The 21,412-nt window shown below is 41.4% G+C and overlaps 1 protein-coding gene across 10 annotated transcripts in view; it reads left to right on the forward strand.

Annotated features, from left to right (window-relative positions):
- Nucleotides 1–21,412, forward strand: part of LOC138498128 (toxin S6C6-like) — a 600,232-nt gene that overhangs the window by 187,231 nt on the left and 391,589 nt on the right. For 3 of the 10 annotated variants that reach the window (XR_011278702.1, XR_011278705.1, XR_011278704.1), the window contains exon 2: nt 7,857–7,958. The exons of the other annotated variants lie outside the window; for them this stretch is intronic. The gene's annotated coding sequence lies outside the window, so the exon portion shown is untranslated. The remainder of the gene's footprint in view (nt 1–7,856; nt 7,959–21,412) is intronic. 10 annotated transcript variants of the gene reach the window in all.

Consider the following 21,412-nt stretch of genomic DNA (forward strand, 5'->3'; position numbering starts at 1 on the left):
CTGTCTTGCGATTGGTTTTGGATATTACTAACTGAGTTTTACTTAGGCCTTCTATGGAGGTTTCCTTTCTATATAATAATCGCTGTTTCAGGAAGAAAAATGGGCTCCCTTTTTCTTGTTCTTCATCCTCAGGAATTACTTGTAAGACTGCCTCTGCAAGTACTTGATCATTTTGCTGAGTGGAGGCTAGATCGGGAATGATGGTAGGTTCTTCTTCCCTCTTTGCCTCAGTGATGGGTATTTCATCAGCCTCTCCAAAGCCTAAGCTACCTCTCTGTTTCCTCTGATTCACTTTCTTCCTTAAAATGGAGAACTAGAGCCTTCTTCAGAATTCCCCATGTAATTTTGTCCCCACAGTGTAGTTCAAATGGAGTTTCATCATGGTTCTGTAGGAGAACCTTTATGTTTACCCGAAAGTCCGGGTCTATGATGCCTGCCAGGATATCTAGACCAAACTTCCAGTCCCGGAAAGATTTTGGGGCCAATCTTATATAACAGCCCAAGGGGGTATAAGAACTAAGTCCATGGACATCATCCCTCTTTTCCCGGGAGGGATAGTGGCTTCTCTGCTGCTACAAATGCCAAAACCTATAGATTCATTTGTGGCGGTAGAGGGGTCTGAGGCTATGTGACTAAGTTTCTGGAATTGTATAGTCCCCAAATTTGTCTCAATTGAGTCATATCCCACCCCTGACATCATATGTAGGGAAGGCATGGTATCACAAATGTTGACACAGACAAAATGTTGGGGTTGGAAAAACTCCTATTGTGCCCTCTAAGATGGAAGTAGTCTCGACCATCAAACAATAAACAAAACAGTCCTAGTGAAGTCTGGCAAATCAAAATGGCCTATGCTAACAAAAACCTAATCCTGCCCTATCTCTTGTACAAAAGTGTAAAAAAGGGGACATGTATGCAAAAGGAAAAATCTGTGTTCAAATGATAATGTGGCTGTACCAGCTCTCCTACCCATGTTAGGCGCACAGGGTAAGGCGATCCGTGTAGGTAGGATGACACCCGCATGTGGGGACTGTTTTCTGTATCCCTACAGTCCCCTACCAGCACTTGTCACCTGATGTTTGCACTTACCCTTGTACTTGCCACCTGCTGGCTGCACTTCCTGCTTATTGCTTTTATTTATTCTATTTATTTTTTACTGTCGATCCCATGCACTGCACTGCATCTCACCTACCCCCGCACTTTTCCCCTTCCCCTTCCCTGCACTTGCACGATCTCTGTCACCTGGCCTAGTAAGATCATTGTCTCTGTCTTCCCTCTGTTCCCCCTCCCTTGCCTCTTCGCACCTTGAAACACTTCTTTATAGTGAACTGGAAGTCTGCCAATCAGCACTAACAGCCCTTTAAGTTGAGTAGCATTACCCGTGAGAAAGATGGGGATACAGATTCATAATCATGCAGCAAATAACAAAGATGACTCAATTGTTTGGCAAAGTTGGTCCGTTTTATTGCAGGTTCATAAAACGGGGAGTACAAACATCAGCAGTCACTCAATCTTCTCGCTCTCTCAATTACTTTTAGAAAAAACACTGTTTATATAGCAAAAACTCATCATTGACGAACAACCTGTGTATGCTCTTTGGCATCCTACGTAGAAAACTCAAAAACCTATCAGGCATTCTGATAGGCTCTGGAAAGGTAACTTAATATAGGTACTATATCTTTATATGGTAACGGGGAGAGGGGATTGGATAATACATGTCAGGTGGGGCAACTAAGCCCTTCCTTCAAAATGGCCACTATGAACATCCCTAAAAGTATGACATCACATTGGCTCTGCAACTATAGAACCTTAGATTACACTGTCCACTATGATTGGGTTGGCATCAGCCCCACTGATACTTTTCCACCTATGTCTAGTCGCATGCAGAAAGATGCCAGGTGCAGATGGATGTGTCTGTGCTCCGGCTTCCCACCAGTTATGGTACAATCAATCATCACTTCAGCAGTCGTGTGTCAATTAGTTCTTTGAATCTTGGCCTTGAGTCTGCACTGTGCTCTGAGAACTTTCAAGGAGGATCCGCATGGCGAGCTCCCAAGTGTAGGTGTGATGTTTTCCTCCCTTCAGCCTACTGCCACCACGTGACTAGACACCATAAAATCGAGCCTTTTCATAAAATAATTTGTGTATTTAATCAAATTTAGTCTGTCCTCTAACGTCGGTTGTTTGTATTGACCTTTTCACACAGTTTCTGTGCTTTTCTCCTTAATTGTATCCAATCTTATTTCATGCTCGTCTGATAAGCTCTCAGCTTCCTGGCACAGTCATCCTCAGATGAGTTTCGTTCTGTCTCGTTTTTCGAATTGTTAGCTGTGACACACTCCAGTGAGGCCTTAAATCTCTATTCATTTTCTGCTTTATGAACGTAGTGGAAACATACATTCACTCCTAAAGTGCTTCTTTGAGGTATATATATATATATTTCTAAACTTGGCACTTGCCGCAGTCTATTTTCTATTAAGCATAAGCTAGCTTCACAAAATCTTTGCTTCTTGCATTACTGAGCATATGTACACATTTTAACTAACTGGACATCTACATCATATCTGTGATATAAGTTTCTTCATCTTGATCTCTGGCATCTTGGGATCATCTCCGTAATGTTTTGTCTCTTTTCAGCATTCTCTGGTCATTATATCTTCTATCTGGACATCAGTTTGATCTCTTATGACTTCATAATGGTGACGTCATCCTCGTTTTCTTTTATCATCTTTCTTGCTTCTTCAGGTATGTCACTCAAATGACAATCATATTGTCTCGAATGTATATATGGCTTTCTTAGTGGATATCTCTCCGTCCAGGTCCTCTTAGGTGTCGGTATATTGATAGTTGCAGTCATTCTGATAGGTACGGGGCAGAGCCCTATGCTGCTCTCTGCTAATTCAATTGTTCCTCATACGTCACACAATTCACTATAAATTCAATAGGCAATGGTAGAGGGGTAACTGGAGTAACTAGAGTGGGGGTGGTACTTGGCTCCTCCTCTTCACTCCCCCCTTTGGGCGATTCATCGACCACTTTCACTTCATCGTTTGGATCTGTTTTCCCTTTATTCATTATATCCAGGCATCCTGGTTTGAAGAAATGCTTCTTAAGGGTCTATATCTTTATGAGTCCTTTCAAGCATCCTGCATTTTCACATGCTCATACTTATTACATGTCATAAGTTGGCATTCTCCACTTGGACTGCAATAAATCCATCTTCCCACATGTTTCTATGGTTCTCTGGATACAGAAACTTGGTACTTTCTGGTGCATGAATGCTGGCTTTCACAAAGTATCTTATTTCTTCATCAGTCAGGTCTTTGGGCTTCCATCCTGGTACAACATCGATCATGAATTTCATCCCTATGTCTTTCTTTGCTGTTTTCTTACATTGTGATATTTTTATGTATATCACACAGAATCCCAAATGTATCATCACCAACAGGGCTCCAAGAAATGTGAATGCATCTGCCATCCATTGTGGAAACCAGGAGAAAAGTGCTCCAAACCAACTGTCATCATCAAACTCATCTACTTCGTTTATCATCTCATTCTGAAGTTTCGTCAGCATGCCTATGGCCTCTGTTAAGGTTCCATCTTCATCATCATGAGACGGTATGAATTTGCAACATGATTCCCAGATTTTTGCACTAACACCTCCATCCATGGCTGTGATCATATCTAGAACATATCTGTTTGGAGTGTCATTAGTCTTATGGCATTAAATCCATTTTTGGCCTACTGATGGTCTGCAGTAACTCCTGTCTGGTTATCTGCAACCATTTACTATTTGCTCCAACCTGTGCTGCAGGTAGAAAGATCAACGAGAATGCAGAAGAGGTCTGACTGAACAGTCTATGCTCATATAGAATAGCCTCGAACGCGTCTATAGATTTTGCATAGAAGTAATTCTCCCTCTTCATCCTCTTCATAATCTCCAAAGATCTCGTCTTCCTCAGGTGAGTGTCTACTTTCGGGAAATGATCAATGTTCAGATCACTTTTTGGAATCACCAATGCTGGAACATGAACATTCACCAGTGTGCATATTCCTCCCCAATTCTTAGGTAATCTCATGTATGCTGTTCCATGCACCATTCCTGGAGCATCAAATATTCAACCCCAATTTTGATTCTCTCCCATTTGTCTTGTTCCATTTTTTCCGAAACAGAACTTAGAACTTTCCAACGGTACTATCTACAAGGGCCCGCCTCTGTCTTCGACCCATGTCAGTAGTTTAGCAAGTCTTGGCCATAATGGCTTGCATCCATTTTGTACTATATCATGCAAAGGTTCATAGCATCCAATGGTTACCCATGCTCTGCAAACCACAACTCCTTCTTCCATCCGCCTGGAGTAAGCCCTGTTCCCCAGATCTGCATGGGTCCTCTGTTCTTCAATTTTCGAACATCGTCTGCAGATTTTCCTGTGATGTTAACTTTCTTATTTACTTTTCTTCTGATTTCTGTTCCTTTCATCCCAGGATTTTCATATCTTACCACATGATTCTTGGTCTGCTTGTTATCTCTTGTCTTTGTGTCTTGCACATAATCACATTAATCTGGATCTGTCCATTCAGTTGTCATTTTGAGATAGGCATCTCGTCCCATGAACTGACCTCTGGTTTTGCACATTGCCACATGCGACAGATAGTGTGCTGTCTGAACATCTATTTCGATAGCTATGAAGATTTTCGACTTTCCCATACTGTGTGGTAGGAGTGCACATACAAAGCATCCTTCATCTGAAGGCCGTCTTCCAACTTCTTTCATATGTTGGTATCATATGTTGTTTCCCAAGTGTGCTGTGCTGTCCAGATAATCATTCAGGTCATTATTGTCTTCTTGTCTACTCCTCTTCCCTCTGATCCTTTTAACATGAGCTTCCACAAGCATGTCTCGGAGCACTTCTCTGTAGCTTCTTCCAGGTGAAGGTTTTTCAGGTGCCTTCATCAATGGTCTAGGTGTATGTATCTGCGTCATTTGAGAAGGAGAAATTTCAGATGCCTTTGTTCCTTCAATATGTCTATTAGTTATGAAAGTTTCTCTCAAAATGTCCATCTGTGTCCTACCTCTGGGCATCATCTGGCAACCTTGCATTATTGTATCAGATATATGTGTAAGTCTCATCTGTGCAAGTTCCTTCAACAAGGTCTCTTCAATCTTTAACATGTTGGCTTTCTCCATCTGTCTCAGAGTTCCTTAAGGCAGTAAACCTCTTAACAATAATTGGTGATACACTCCCCATCCCTTGGAAGTTGTCTCTGGGATCATTTGCACTACCAGGTGTGCTTGTACTCAGTATCTGTGGAAGTGTGTCTTTTATCAACCCCTTGTCTGGTTTGGTTTGCCAATCTTGTCTCCGGCGTTTTGGTTAATTCTTCAAAACAAGTGATGTGTGTGTATTATTGCTTATCACATCCATTTCAAGCTCATTCACTCTGTTATTCTTTCGTGGAATGGGAATGACTATATAGGGTCTGGGCAATTTCGTATGTACTATACGTACAATCTCAGGTGGGTGCACTGGGGTCTGAACACTTTGTGCACCGATGGAAAAGGCTGTTCTATTCATCAATGACAACAATATGAGGATGAATATAATGCATGCATAGATGATCCATTTATAGGTAAGTCGACAACACCTATTTCTTGGGCAAGCTGAAGGTCTCTCCTCATGAGGGAGAACCTGGCTGCTGCTCTGGATCCCCTTCCTTGGTTACCATTAAGGAAGCAAAAACTTTCTTTAATATGAATTTAAAACATTTTCTCTTTGCTTTTTTGCACTGTACCCACACTCTGTTCTAGAGGAAGCCAAGGAGAGATCATCCAGTATGGGTAAGGAACAACTACTCATGCCTATGATTAAGAACAAAGAGACACCATTACTCTACATTTCAAAGTATTCTCGTCAGAGTTTCCAAGTGCGCAGAGCAATTAAAAGACACTGGGGAATTCTCCATAATGACCCACTTCTCAAAAAACTATTTCCCAAGACCCCAATGATGGCCTTTAAAAGAGGCCAAAACTTGAGAGACAAACTAGTAAGAACGGAGAAATCTCCTAAAGGAAAACAGATGTTTTTGCAAACAAGAAATAAGGGCACAATCCCATGCTTGGAATGTTCCCATTGCAATAATGTAATTAAGGGCGAAAGTGTAACACATCCCCAGTCGGGCAAGAAATATAAATTACGAGATTACGCTACCTGCATGTCAACAGGGGTCATTTATGCAATTAAATGCACTTGTGGGAAACTGTATGTGGGGCAGACTACAAGAGCGGTGAAAGAAAGAATAACCGAACACAAATGAAACATCAGATGTAAAAACATAAAATCCCCATTGGCAAGACACTTCACAGAACACCATCATACAGTAGCCCAGATCAAATTCCAGATCTTGGAGATAGTCAAGAAACCATACAGAGGGGAGACTATCAATCAATTCTTTCACGCAGGGAAAGGTTTTGGATACACCTCTTAGATACATTGAATCCACAAGGTCTTAATGAAGAGTTTGCCCTTAGGTGCTTTATCTGATTAGTCGACAGAGGGCAGACCTTTATTCCGTATCCTTGCCTGACCATGATGAATGTATAATTTTTAATTTCTTTTGCCATCAATGTAAAATTTCATTTTAATTGGGGCACACTCATAAAATGACACCACAGAGACAGTTGCTTGGTCTACTGGGGAGTATTAAGCTGGTTAAAATGATAAAAATGAAAAGAATGCTCTACATGGGACATAACAGATGCAACATATTGTTCTTGACAGTGGAACAATTGTTAAAATGTAATTAGTCCGGGGTGTGTTGACTGGCCCACTGATCACAATTTTTTGTTTATGAGTATCTGACATGTTCATTTCGTGTACATTCATGAACACAATAGACCCAGAAGATACTTATAACATGATCTCTAGTGTGGACAGAGTGTAATTCACATATACGTGCAACAAGGCAAATCTCTATCACCTCCCCCAGCCCTTTTTCTTACCATAGTCATTTAAATAATGAACAGGGTTACACAATGTATTATTCATTATTTTTATTTCATTTTACAATAATATTAGATCTAATTAATAATAACAGTATGTTGATGTAAGTTTACTAATAAACTTTTGCGATGTTCCAAGATGGCACCCATATACACACCTTCAAGAGAGCACCTTGTACATAGGGACCCTGAATAGTCCATTTTCTATGTTTATGAACTCACATACAGACAGAGATGGTCTAGGTATGCTCTGTGCTTGCCGACAACTAAGAGGGTTGCCAGGGAGACGAGGAAACCCACAGCAGAACGGACGAGGAGCGCATCCACCTGTTTGGAGCACGCTCAACCTCGGGAGTAGCACAGAGCAGAACAAACATTTTTTTGTCCGCGATCGTGGATTTCCACATTAACACTGTGGAGGTATGCAGTAGCCAGGGAAGACACTTATGTATTTACTCCCAACATAGCCCCAAGAGGGGCTTTTTAGTAACATAGCTCACTCCTCTATCTCTATTTTTATTTTTTTCTACATAGAATATCACAGATGATCCTGTGTTAACAGTGCCTGGTACGCCAGGTTTTCCAAGCAAAGATGAGTCATAGTCCTCTTACTTTCTTCAAATCTCTCAACTTGAGAGCTAAGCCATTCTACTATTCAGTGTTTTCTAACGCAGCAGTATATTTTTGTTTTATACTTTTATAGTCCAGTCATTTGGGTGAACTCGCTGATATCACATGCTGTAAGGGGCCAACAGTTTTATTCACCACGCATTTTTGGAGATTATACAGGATGTACAACATCACAGTGATTAAGGTCATGCTACTTACAGATATATTCCCCATTTCTTTACTTTAGGTGCTCCACACTCATGAGAGGAGCATTTTTTCTAACCGGTGTGTGAGGAACTGGAACACACCATTTCACCATATTCAGGGGAAGACACAAACTCCATTCAAGGTATGCTTTCTTGAAACAACATGATGGAGAGTTGCTCTCATAACTATATGGTTTCTTAACTGATTGATTTGGGACGTCTATGATTCATGGGTGATAGAGACATTTGTTTTGTTCTCGCTATGTTCTGGAAGTATGAGAAATTGTTCTATGATCAGTCTGAGCAGTCTTTTCATGATTTTTTCATTATCAGGTCTTGCAAAAATTTGATAATGCTGGTAAGTCTTCCTACCAAGAACGGGTAGGATCTTACCACTAATTCAAAGTATGTTAGCACATTCCTTATAAGGTCACTATTGGGTGATACCATGAGTAAATCGAAACGACAACTCTGTGTCAAATGAATCCAGATACTGTGTTCTTTTCCAATTCGTGTATCCTCGAACAAAGTCTGGCATATCCTTTTTATCAAGGCCTTAAGTGTGTCTCAGTCCAAAGTCAAATGAGCTACTTGTGGCTTTATACTCGCAAATCTTCGTCTTCACCCTGCAATTAGGATGCACAGAGTGTCCAATTATCTCCTTGACCCTTTATATTTTACTCAAAGGGAATGTCCAAACCTAAAGCCACAACACAAAAATAATTTTTCTTTTTCGGTTTGTCAGGTCATGCGTCCTTCTTCCTCGTCATGGATCACGTCTGCACATGCTGTAATTCTTCCCCGTCGTCTGGAGTCTCTTGGCGGTGGGGTACAGGCAGAGGGCTTTCTCTGATAAATGGCTTGATGTCTCCTAGGAAGATCCAAGCTCTTCTTCCCTTTAGCTTGACAGCAGATAGCGTCATGTCCTCCACTATGAACGGACCGTGAAACCTTGGCTTGTCCCACTTTTTTCTCATATGGTTTATCACTAGAACCGTATCTCCAGAGAATAACTGTGGTATAGGTGATTCTTTAAATTCTGTTGTTGTACTATCTCCTTCTGTTTTCTGTCCTGCCCTACACCCTACTCGTTGTCGCTGCAGCTGTCCTGAAATTACAGAAGAACTAGATGTTAAACAGTTCAGGTAGTTTTGCATTTCCAACCCTAACACTTCTCCTGTCTGCTGAGAATCACTTCTAGCTCTAGTCGTAGGTGTTAATGGCGTTTGCATCCTTCTGCCCCTAACAATTTCATGTGGTCTAAGATGATGGTAAGACCCAGGCTGGTTCCTGAGTGCATATAATGTCAGCGGAAGGCAGTGCAGCCATCCTTTCTTTAGAGTAAGCTTCAACTTGGCTATCTTTGCCTTTAACAAGCTATTGAGCTTCTCACATATTCCATTCCCTTACGGATGATACGCCGAAGAAAACTTGTGCTTAATACCAAGCAACAAGCAAATCTGTTCAAATACAGTATTGACAAAATGAGCACCATTGTCTGATCTCATTACTTCACAGACTCCCAATCTAGGAAACACTTCCCTTACCAAAAATGTGGCCGCACATGTAGAGTCTGGGTGTGTACATGGGCCTGCCTCTATCCACCTAGTGAATGACACACCACAAAAAATAGGTACCTGTACACATTACATACTTGAATCATATCGACATGTCTATGTGCAAGTGCTGAAAAGGTCCATTTGTCCTTTGAATGACTCCTCTGATTACACGTAGTGTATGCCCAGCAGTAAACTTCTGCTGACAGACTATACAATTATTCATAAAAAATGCAACATGTTCTGCCAAGTTCGGTATGAACCAGTCTTCGGCAATTGTTGCTGCTAAGGTCTCTTGTCACATGTGCTGAATAGTGTAACTGTTCCAGTGCTATTCGATAAGGCTATAGGCATCACTGGTTTACCAGTGCTGTCTTGTCGCCACAGTGCCTCAGAGGGGTTTAGAGAACACCCTCTTCGCTTCCAGAGATTTTTCTGTTCCTGTGGTGCCTCCACTTGGAGCTCCATAAATTGCATTTTAGAAACATTGTTATAGCCCTCTGACTCTTTCCTTGCAAAAATCATGTTCTCATGCACATCAGACATTTCCACACTCATCATTATTTCATCTTCAGTCGCCAAACGTTTAGCTTCAGCGTCTGCTGCTTGATTTCCACGTGAGATAAAATCTGTCCCTTTCGTGTGAGTTGCGCATTTCATGACTGCTATGCTCACTGGGAGTTGGAGTGCCTGGATGAGCCTGTCCAATAAGGCAGCGTGCTGCACTGGTGTGTCGTCCGCTCAGAAGTAACCCCTCCTTTTCCAGCGTGCTAAGCCTGCGTGTACTGTTGACGCACATAGGCGGAGTCACTGTACACTGTTACTTCCTGGTATTCATGCCTTTCTATTGCCAATATCAATGCTACTAACTCTGCAGCCTGTGCTGAATAATGAGATGGTAATCATGCATTAATAAGCACTTGAAATTCCCCTTCAGCCATGTGCTTTACCACAGCGGCGCCTCTATATCTTTGCCCATCATTTTGATCAATCCGCAAAGACCCGTCAATGAAGACAGTCTCACCCTCTGCTAATGCATTTTCTTTTATTCTTGGGATCTCATCCTAGAATTCTACATAGTTCGCGCAATCATGTATTGGCTCTCCTTCAGTAACTGGTTCTGCTATAAACATAGCTGGGCTCACAATTTTACATCAAATTATTTTGATAGCTGGGTTTGATATAACTACCTCAGAGGCAGAAGCTCTCTGTGAAGTCAATGTGCCTTTTGTTTTTTCTAAAATGGCAAATAATGCATGTCCACAAATAACGTCATGGGACAGCCCATTACAATCATTTTAGCCTTCTCGATGGCGAACGCGGCAGCAGACAAACTTTGTCCACACGGAAAATGACCTCTCATTACTGGTTCTAGAATACGGCTGTAGTATGCCAGGGGTTTATACCCCAATGAGGTTTTCTGTGTTAATACTGCTGTCATAACAGTGCCATCCATATATCGAGAATAAGTAAAATTCCTCTGCATAATTTGGAATCCCTAAAATTGGTGCTGGGCAAATAGCTTTTTTCAACTCATCAAACCCTTCCTCCATCGCCTCGGTCCACATGATTTTTTCTTGGGTTGCCTGTGCTTCCTTTAAGGCTTGTAATAAAGGCCTGGTATATGAACTATAATCCTAGAAAACTTTGTATTTGTTTGATCGTATGTGGCTTGGCTGATTTCAAAATAGCCTCAGCTCTTTCAGGGATAAGCTTCTTTCCCTCATGCAAAATAATTGGCCTATGTACAGCACTTCATGTTGACAATATTGTAACTTCTCCTTGTCAACTTTATATCCTTTCTCAGCAAGTATAATCATCAGCTGAATGGAATCACATCTGCACTCTTCCTATGTGATGCTGCAAACTAAAATGTCACCCAAATATTGTAAAACAACGCTTTCTAATGCAATATTGCTCAAGTGCATCTGTAGGACTTTGTTGAAAATCGTAGGGGACTCACAGTACCCCTGCGGCATCCTTGTGCTCTTCGGATGAACTTGTCTGAACGTGAAAGATGTTGTCTTGCATGTCTTTATGCAATGGGATTGAGAAAAATGTGTTTTTCAAGTCAATCACCATGAAATAACGTGCACGTGCATCAACAGGTATATTACAAAGAATTGTAGACGGGTTCGGGACTAGAGGGAACTAGGCCTCTATTATCTGGTTTATCAGCCTTAAATCTTGGAATAAACATCAAGACCCTCCCTTTGATTTTTTGATAGGGTACACTGCAGTATTACATGGTGACTCTGACATCACTAAGATGCCTAGCTCCATCATGGCGGAAATTGTCTTAAAAATCCCTTCATCAGCCTCCCTAGACTTGGGATATTGCCTTGCTTTTGGTAAAATTGCTCATGGTTTCAATTTAATCTTCACTTCTCCAACTCCTTTCAACAAGTTCACGTCATAGAGGCCTGTAGTCCATAAAGAGACAGGCACTTTTGCCATGTCTCCCTCGAAATATTCAGGACGTATTCATGCCAGCATCATTCTCTGAGGCACTTCTCTTTCAATCATTTTTACCCAATAAGTAATGCTTACGTCAAACACTACTTCATCATCTGATGGGTCATGCCTAAACAGGTCCGCATCAGTGTCATCAGTCAATCTGTAAATTCATGCGTAAAAGACACTGCATAATCCCCTCCAAGACAGCTACCCTATTTAAAGGCTGTATGTTTTAGACACAAGACAGCATGTCAGAATTCATTAAGGTTTATTTGATCATATTTTAATAGTAGAATTTTTTTTACAAAAGAGCATATCAAATATATTAATAACACATCTATAAAAAAAACAGTAGTCAAGAACACACATTTTATCAAATCAACAAATATAGCTCACATCTCACATATCATTCCTTGCATACTCTTTCATCCCCATGCATACAAAAAATACCATTCATACTTGTGCAAAAAATCGCAATCCTGATCATTGTGTTCCTGGGTGGATGTTTCAAAGTGATTATTTATGGACACATATTAATCCCCATATTTTTTCTGTGTAGACCCAAGTTAAAGCCAACTCTGGGAGGAGTAGGCTCTATGGTGTTGTCGACTCGAGTTTCGGGCTACCAGAGCGGTCTATACAACTTCCGTCTGGTGCCCCTCATCAGGACATATACATTACAAACAAAAACACAATTTCTAAAAAGAGAATTCAAATTGATGTGAATTAACTTGTGTTAAATTTCAAAGAGCTAGTTTCTTTCGCTTCTCAAGGTGTTCAATAGTAGTAAACCAAGTGTTTTTTTTGTAAAGCCGCTTCCAAAATATAAGGGCCTCAGATCTAGTCTCCTCATGTATTGTTAGCAGGACCCAGCCAAGGCTAAATTTCTTTCTTAGTTGCAGTGTTGTTATGTCTTAAACCGCAGAAATGTTGTTTCCTCCCCACTGGAAAAATTGCAGGCCAATTAGTTCGAGGACATGGAGCCAACGACAAGTGATCCCTGTATTCTTGCCCAAAGAAAAACACTGGATGTGAACAGTGTCTCACACTCAAGGTGTCGGCAACCTGCAACTGGGGCCTCGGAGCCCCTCCTTCTGATGCAGTGCCTTTCCCCTGGAGGGGTGCCGCAGTCCCTAGGCACGTGCCCGAAAACTGCCTGGGTCTCCGGTGCCAGTCCCTGCCCACCAGCTTGCTTACGTACTGCAGAGCTGCGCTTGCGGGGTTGCTGTGCAAGGGAGGTCTGCCGGAGAGGGAGTGGCCTAATGTGGAACAAAACAAAACAAAACAACGGGCCATCAAACCCTACAAGCATAACCAGTTCTCCCCTTACTACAGCTGCTTGCAGCTTTAAGGGACACATACATCCCTTTTCTTCATACATAGTAATCTCTGGTCTGAATAAAAATTCATCAGGAGTCCTCATTGTTCTCTCGGCTAGGCCTTGTAGCCATGACATTCATACACGCACTCCATATGCAAATATTTCAGGTTCCAATGGAATGGCTCTCATAGCCAATTGTCCTGCATATGCTCTGATTGTTTTGCATACCTTTAAATAATACATTCCTTGTGTTGAACACACTATACCTTTGTCAGAAAACGAGATTGTCATATTTAACTTTGTCATCAAATCTCGTTCCAATTTATTTACAGGTGTTTGCCTTGAATAAAGTAATGGCACTTGCATGTCATATTCTCCTATGGTAAGTTCTTTTGTAAAAGGAACACAACTTAACGCTCCTGTAAAACCCATTGTATTCATGCCGTCCTTCGCATATACAGGAGCGTGTCGGACCTGTGTCCACAAGTAACAAAAATTCCTTACCCATATAGTGAAATCTACCCTTGGTTCCTCATGAGGGTCGGGTGTCACTGATAGAATGTAACACATCAGGTTTCCCAGTGAGCTGTCCTAGTTCATATATAATCTCGTCCGATCATTTGTAAATGGATTTCCTCCATCAATGGTGACGTTTCCTGCTCTAGGATTCGATACTTGTCCCGTACCTGTGGTTTGCTGAAGCTGTATAGGAGACTGTTGAGACTGTAATTGTGGTGGATTGCTCATTACCTGCTGTGCTCTCGGCGCTTGCTGCTGCACCATTTGATTCTGCGCGAATCCCTTTCCACCCTGCTGCATGTACGCTGGTGGATTAGTCATTCTTCCTTTTGAGAATTGGTAATTCTGTGCTATCCCTTGACTTCTACACATACGTGCTAGGTGTCCTGTCATACCACAGGTCCAACAGGTGGGCGGCGGTCTGGTCATTTGCCCATTTGTATACCCTGATTCCCGCCTTGCAAGTTTTGTAACCCTTGGTTATTCTGAAAGCCTCCCTGATTATTCAGCCAGTTTCCTTGATTTCCTTGCCATCCTCTACCTCTGAAACCTCTTCCTCTTGGAGCAAACCCATTATTGTTCTGATTATTTGTCTGCTGTGGATTAGCTGTCTCTTTACTAGTTAACATTGACCCTTCAATGGCATATTTTGACAGTTTTTTCTGCACCAATTTTGCTTCCTCACTTTTTTGTTTGTCATTTTTTTTATGATTCTTTTCTTGGAACAATCTGCAATAATGCGCAATGGTCAGCTGTATTTCCAACCATGGCTTATCTTCTATACCTACTAACTTCTTGAGTTGCTTCTGCACTTGTTCTGGCAGCCCTTGACATAGTATATGATAGAACACAGGTGTAGATTTCCCCCAAGATTCACACATTTCGAGCACCCACGCATCTTGGAAAGATTGAATGTAAAGCAACAGATCATCTCCTTCCTTCATATTATGTGTCATTATAGCTCTCATATCAGAAGTATCCGGGTATAGCACTCGAAACGCTTTCCATACCGCGGTTCTGCATTGTTAAATGGCACACCATCATGAGCGGTGTTGACTGTAGTCACACCAGGGTACCCTATTGTGTCCATACATCATCAGCTCTTTCACCAAGTATTGCAATCAGAAGACCCTTAATATCCCCTATGGTTAACACGTTACCTCTCGTCATTTTTTCTAGTTCATGTATCCATTTCCCAGCTCCAAAAGTCAAAATTGGGAGTTTATTCTTAGGATTCTCTCTGTCCATTTGTGGCCACGGTATATACTGTGGCCTTGTTCCACATTTTTCTAACAATGGAAACTTTGACGCACCAAACTCATTCTCATGTCTCATTGTTTGCCCCTCTATCACTGGAACAATATTCCCACTTCACCGTCTACCTGGCAATGATCCTAGCCTGCTTACATAAGGCGGAGGTGACACCCCCTCTGATCGCGAGGTTGCCCTTTTTGATGGTCTGATTGTGTCGCTAGCTCTGGTGCTTTAGATGTGGACGCGGTTAAATCTGACCATCTTATTACTTTGTCTACAGAGAGACGTCTCTCGAGACCTTGTGCATCGTATCTCTCTTCCCCTTCGAAGGTTTCCCTTTCTTCGCCTGATACTACTTGTCCCAAACTTAAGCAACTTCTCTCATTGTCTTCCCTTCTATTCAGAGTCAGCCTGTCTAATGACAGCTCTCTATTTCTCGTGCTGCCTGAGGCGTCCTCAGTGCCATATAGCTGATTGCTTTCAAGGCGTTCATCCTTTCCCTTACCTTGGGGTAGTTTCTCTAATCCCATTTCATCATATATTTTATCTATTGTTTCCCCAATGCTTCTTGTGTCGCAGTCATCATCTAGAATTAGTCTAGACCAACCTTGTACTGAATCATACGCGGGGAAGAATTCCTCTATCTTCCCAGTCTACTACTGGATCGGGCTTTCTAACTCCCCTTTCCAGGTATTTCGAGATCTCGTGCTCTCTGTCTTAGCTTACGTTCTATATCGTCATCAAATTCTCTACACTTTCTAGCTTCTTCTCAAATCCCTGTCTTCCGCTTGTCCTTTCTTCTCTGTTTGTTCATTAGCTCTACGTATATCCTCATCCTTCCTTCTTTTTATTCTCATCTCCCATATTTTTTGCTGCTCTTCTTCTATTCTTCTCTGTTCTAATCTTTCGCGATCATCAGCCATTCTTTGCTTATTGTCGTGTTTTCTTTGTTAGTCTGCTTTTTCCTGTTTTCTTTCTTGTTCGTCTTGATATAACTGCTCTCGTCTTTGTCTATCTTTTCTTCTGGCTCCTATAACTCTTAATCGTTTTTCTCTTTCGTTGTCTTTTCTATCCTGTTAGTCTCGTACTTCCCTTTGTTGGATGTCCTCAATGCCTTTATCATCGAGTTTCAATAGAATCTAACCCCCCATCCATTCAATCTGTGATAGTGCCATCTCATCAGTTCTATCTTCGTCTCCCTTCAATCTATTTACCTCTCTTGCTGTACCTATAGATGTGCTTGCTTGCGCTTGATCACTTTTTTCTTTCTCGCGTCTCTCCTTGTCCCTTGGGACTTTGGAGGTGATATTCTTTTCGCTGTCCTTCTCTAGACCTTCGTCACTACTTTGCGTAGGTGACTCATATGACGGGTTACTATATCCCAAAGCTGCTTTAAGTTCCCTCAATGGGTATAATCCTTCGTCTTCTCTAGCTTCATCTTTCGTTTCAGACCGGGCATGTGGCGCAGAAATCTCTTCACCCCCCTCTTTGCATATGTTCAGTATCCAGTCGAAAGGAGGCTCCTCCTCTCTTTCTGTTTGATACATCTTCCAAAGTTCTAAACTAGCTAGGCTTTTGTCTAACTTCTTGCCGATGTATGTGGCATGCAAATATGTCGTCATGTGCTCCAGGACCGTTTTAGATAGGGAACCTCCCTGGGGCCACGGCATAAACATTTTGTCTGCCGTCCCCTTAACCCATTCCGCACTGTACTGTTTAAGCTTATGTGCGTGTTTTGGCAGCTGTTTACACAGGTGCACTAACAGAGTAATATCTTCCATGCTTACTTCATCTATTCTTGTCAATACAATGCTTGCTTATTATTCACCTTTATAATTCACAAAAATCACTCCTCAAATACATGTATGAGCGAGCACCAATCGTCGCAAGCTCCAATCCCGTTTTTCAACAATATATTTTATTTTAATCTTTCTAAAAAAAAACATCAATTCATGTCATGTAATACATTTTCTTAAAAATTGTGCACTTTTTTTTATACCTTCTTGCATACAAAAGTCTAGATGTGTGACATCACGGATTTACTTGATTGCATAAAAAGAGACAGACAAACACAGAAGGGCCAGGCCCACATTTATCTGTGCCATCTACTCTCCTTAGATGCACCTTACCCCTAATTTTCTGCTCCACTAGGGAACCTGAGCCTACCTCTTTCAGAATCATCTTTAATCGATCTGGTCTCCTAGGTCAAAAGTATCAGAAAGTGCTGATAAATCTACTGATAATTTTAATGCACAAAAAGGATTGCTGTCTTTCAAGGTTGTGACTTCTCCTATGTATATGTTTCATATGATATGACTGGACCATAAGGGAATTATTCTAAGAACATATTTGAAAGATAAGTCTACGAATATAGTAATTTACATTTTTTAGTTCCTGACTGTTACTGAAGAAAAGCATGTGGCCTAGATATGTCAGGAAAGGAAAAAAAGGGAGAGCCAGCCACGTGATGTCATCAGTGATGTCATCAATGACATTTGTGATGTCATCTTTGATGTCCTGGGTGTTAGTGTTAGCAGTGCACGGTGGCGGCGCGAGTTATGGTTGCTTATCTTACCATAACTGCCGAATTTCAGGGTTTTTTCGGTTTTACTTTGAACCATAACGTCCCTTTAACAAAGTTTTTTCACTGAATTTCATAGGTTTTTAGTAGCGCAACTTAACCATAATGTCCCTTTCACAAAGTTTTTTCACTGAATTTCATAGGTTTTTAGTAGCACAACTCAACCATAATATCCCTGATTTCATATACATGTAACATAGAACATACTAACCCCCTCGTAGTGATTTTCATGTCCGCGGACTACCACCATGTCCGCGGACATATCGAAAATCTGAGCGTGGTGAATGTTAATTTAAATAGTGTGCCCCATTTCCCCTTTGAAGTTGGCTCTGAAAAGAGCCGTTTTTTTTTTTTTACAGATGCTTGACAGACACCTGTTATTTTGTTTTTTTTTCTTGGTTTTTTTCCTTACTTTACTCCTAAAATCTTCACCTAACCTTCTCCAAAGCAACCCTTACATTCCAAAATAGAAAGGCATTTCCCGTAAAAGATAAAGAAATACCATCTTCTTTAAAATTAACAGCATTACTGGCATCAATATTCTCATTGTTACAGAAGAACATACCAGCTCTAAGCATGAAGGCACACATGCCTCGGTTGATGACACACCTAGCAATGTTTTGCTGAGGACAAAAAACGGAACTATTGTCCCATATTGCCCTAGGTAGTAATCCAGAAAAAATTACTTTCGCATTTGGAAGGATCTTCATTACGGCTTGAACCAAGCATTCCAAATCAGCCAACAAAGTAGGGGCACTGACGTTGCCCAAATGGAAAGCACCATAGTGCAAAACTACCACATGCGGACTGTTCATCGTGGCCATATCCTCACAAACTTGTACAATTCCCTGTACATTGCAATCAGGCACAGTGCTCAACACCACCTCCACTCCTTTGACATCAAAGTTCTTTGCAACGTGCCTGCATTCAGCGTACTGCTGTAAACCACGCACAAACATATCTCCGAGCACCAACACCCTGACTTTCTCCACTTCTGCCATCTTCACCACACACAGTCTCTTTCAACACAAATCCACAACCTCGACATCTGATTGGCTGATCCGTACAGTCTTCTTTCCATGTTGGATTTCCTGGAAAAACCCTGAATGTAGCACGCCCTGTCCACGAACAGCCGCGGTGTCCGCGGACGGCGTCCACTTTACTCTCTGTGCCATTCCCTCATTGCATACAGCTAAGCAATCACACAATACGAATAACGTCCTCAGAACACCCCCATTTTGTGAATTTTTGAACATTTCAGGACAATTATCATTTCATTATTCAACATATTAACATTACATATATTATACTTTCATCTTGTACTCTGCACACAATGCTATCTTTCTCCATTAGTAGCTCAGTATACTAGATAGAATCCCATAATACAATGCTATTTATATCAATGCATCGTTCAAAGCACTAATAATGGTATGATATTTATTGCAATATCCTTGACACTTTTTTCGGAACATTATAATAAAAATCCCTAGTACACAAATTCCATGAAAAGTACATACACATGTGATGTCATCAGTGATTTCATCAATACCATTTGCGATGTCCTCTTTGATGTCCTGGGTGTTAGTCTTAGCAGTGCACGGTGGTGGCGTGAGTTATTTTTCATAGCTTACCATAACTTGCTATTTTCAGGGGTCTTTCGGCTGTACTTAGAACCATAACGTCCTTTAAACAAACTTTTTTTAATATCACGCAAACAATATACAAACATGGCGTGCAAAAACCAACTTCTCACAGATGGCTTTACACAGAATGTTGCAAAGTAAGAATTTATGCTCGTTCACAGTGAAGGTCAGTTGCTTCCATTTTTTTCTCGGGCCCCGGAGAGGCTCACGAAGCGGACTATAAGGTTGTATTGTGTTTTGACCTTGACAGACAAAGATTGTGATGAAAGACTTCTCTTGAAGTAGTGTTGCTAAAACGTAAGAGAAGATAAGTATGAAATTTCTGAAATGAAACCACTTTTATATATTATATCACTATGCGAAAGATCGTTGGCACACGCGGAGTCGTACTTTGGGACTGCACCACTCGTAGACAATGGAAATTGCAATTGTACTGTAAGTAACCCTTTAGATTATTTTATACCAAATATAATTACAATAGCGTAGCATTAAAGACCGCTCAAGTTGAACTTGTTCGTTGAAAGTGACATAATGTTTTCTACCGCGCACTATCACCGCCGAATTGATCCCCTGTCGTTTAGAGGGCTCTGAAAAAGGCAGACGACACAGGGTGGGTTAATATAAATAATTTAACCGGTCTATAGGCGGTCAAGCGCTCTACTCGCTGTTCCCCTTCACTGTAGCCTGTCAAGTGGCACAGCGAGTACAACGCTCGCTTTGACATCCGTGCACAGCTTGCTAACGTAAGTTCGAATCCCGGCAAGGCCAAACTCAGCCTTTCATCCTTCTGTGGTCGATAAATGAGCACCACACACCGTAGTTAATAATAAGCACCGCTTAGATACCTCACAGTTCTTAGTGCTATATGAATGGGAAAATATTATTTTATTACTAACATACTCCGTTGCATTATCTTCGAAAGCAAATAGTTTCACGCCCTCATAAATAAAGGTATGTTGCCCCATTTTGCCAATGTCACGATTTACAGACTCCAGCGGATGGGGTCTTCAACTTCCAGGTGCAGGTCCAAATATGCAACTTCATGACCCTCACCATTTTATGGGACAATCGCCAAGGACACGCAGTACTAGCGGCTACAAACAGCATACCAACCAATAGGGTGGTCTAATGGCTTCCAATTATCAGAGCAACCATTTACTGCTTTTTTCATAAACCAACAGACTATCTACCGCGAAGGAACAACGCGTGGCTCCAAAGAAACTTTTGCTGATCGACAGCAGAGAGAATAGCAAATCGCTAAATATTCACTAAACATTTCATGTGAAATAAATGTACTTTACCAAATGTACAATCCTGCTGTTTACTTTTAAACCACAGTTTCATATTCCGAATTGTGGCACACTTGAGTTGTAAGCTGATCTTACACCCTCTGTACCGCAAAGGAACATCGCGTGCCTCAACATGAACTTTTGCGGATCGACAACAAAGACAAATGCAAATTGCTGAATATTCTCTAAACATTTGATGTCAAATAAATGTACTTTACAAGATGTGCAATCTTGCTGTTTGCTTTTAAATCACTGTTTCATATTCCAAATTGTAGCGCGCTGTGTTGTGACATAATATGTGTTGTCTTCCGGGTTCTATGTAAAGTCACTTAGGACTGGAGAGGACTGGGCGCGTTTGATGACGCACCCTGTAACATCATGGAGAGAGGCGGGAAATATGAATGCTTTGATAATATCAGGTTTAGGGGCGGGAGATATCATTTAGTGTCGCAAAAGCAAGTCAGCCAGGTCAATAGCGCCAGTCATAGGAATATCACATAATGTCGGCGCACACCAGCCGGATTTATCGTTTCATTAGTGGACAAAAAGTTGGTGAGGCCCATAGGAAATTGTACTATTAGCGGACAAAAGGAGTGGTCTTAAAACACTTTCACCCTGACAACGAACAATACAAATAACGTTCTCAGAACACCCCCATTTTGTGTAATTGCAACCATTTCGTGACACCGCGAGTGTTCTTAGAACACATTCAACTAGACAGATTACAATACGGACAGCGTCCTGAGGACACCCCCAGTTTGTGTATTTACGAACAATTAAGTACACCGCGAGTGTTCATAGCTCATTTTTACCTTCCTTGCGAACAAAAATGACACATACTCCGTCCTCTAAACACCCCACCATTTAGTTTATTTACAAAATGTCAGAACAGCTGTGTTCTCCGCGGACAAATCGAACGCAACAAAAACGTCTAGCACATAAAAAAAAAAACATTGAACCTATCTCATACTCCTCCA

The sequence above is a fragment of the Ambystoma mexicanum genome, chromosome 5q (genome assembly GCF_040938575.1).
Source record: "Ambystoma mexicanum isolate Mex_15411 chromosome 5q, UKY_AmexF1_1, whole genome shotgun sequence".
NCBI classification, from domain to species: Eukaryota; Metazoa; Chordata; class Amphibia; order Caudata; family Ambystomatidae; genus Ambystoma; species Ambystoma mexicanum.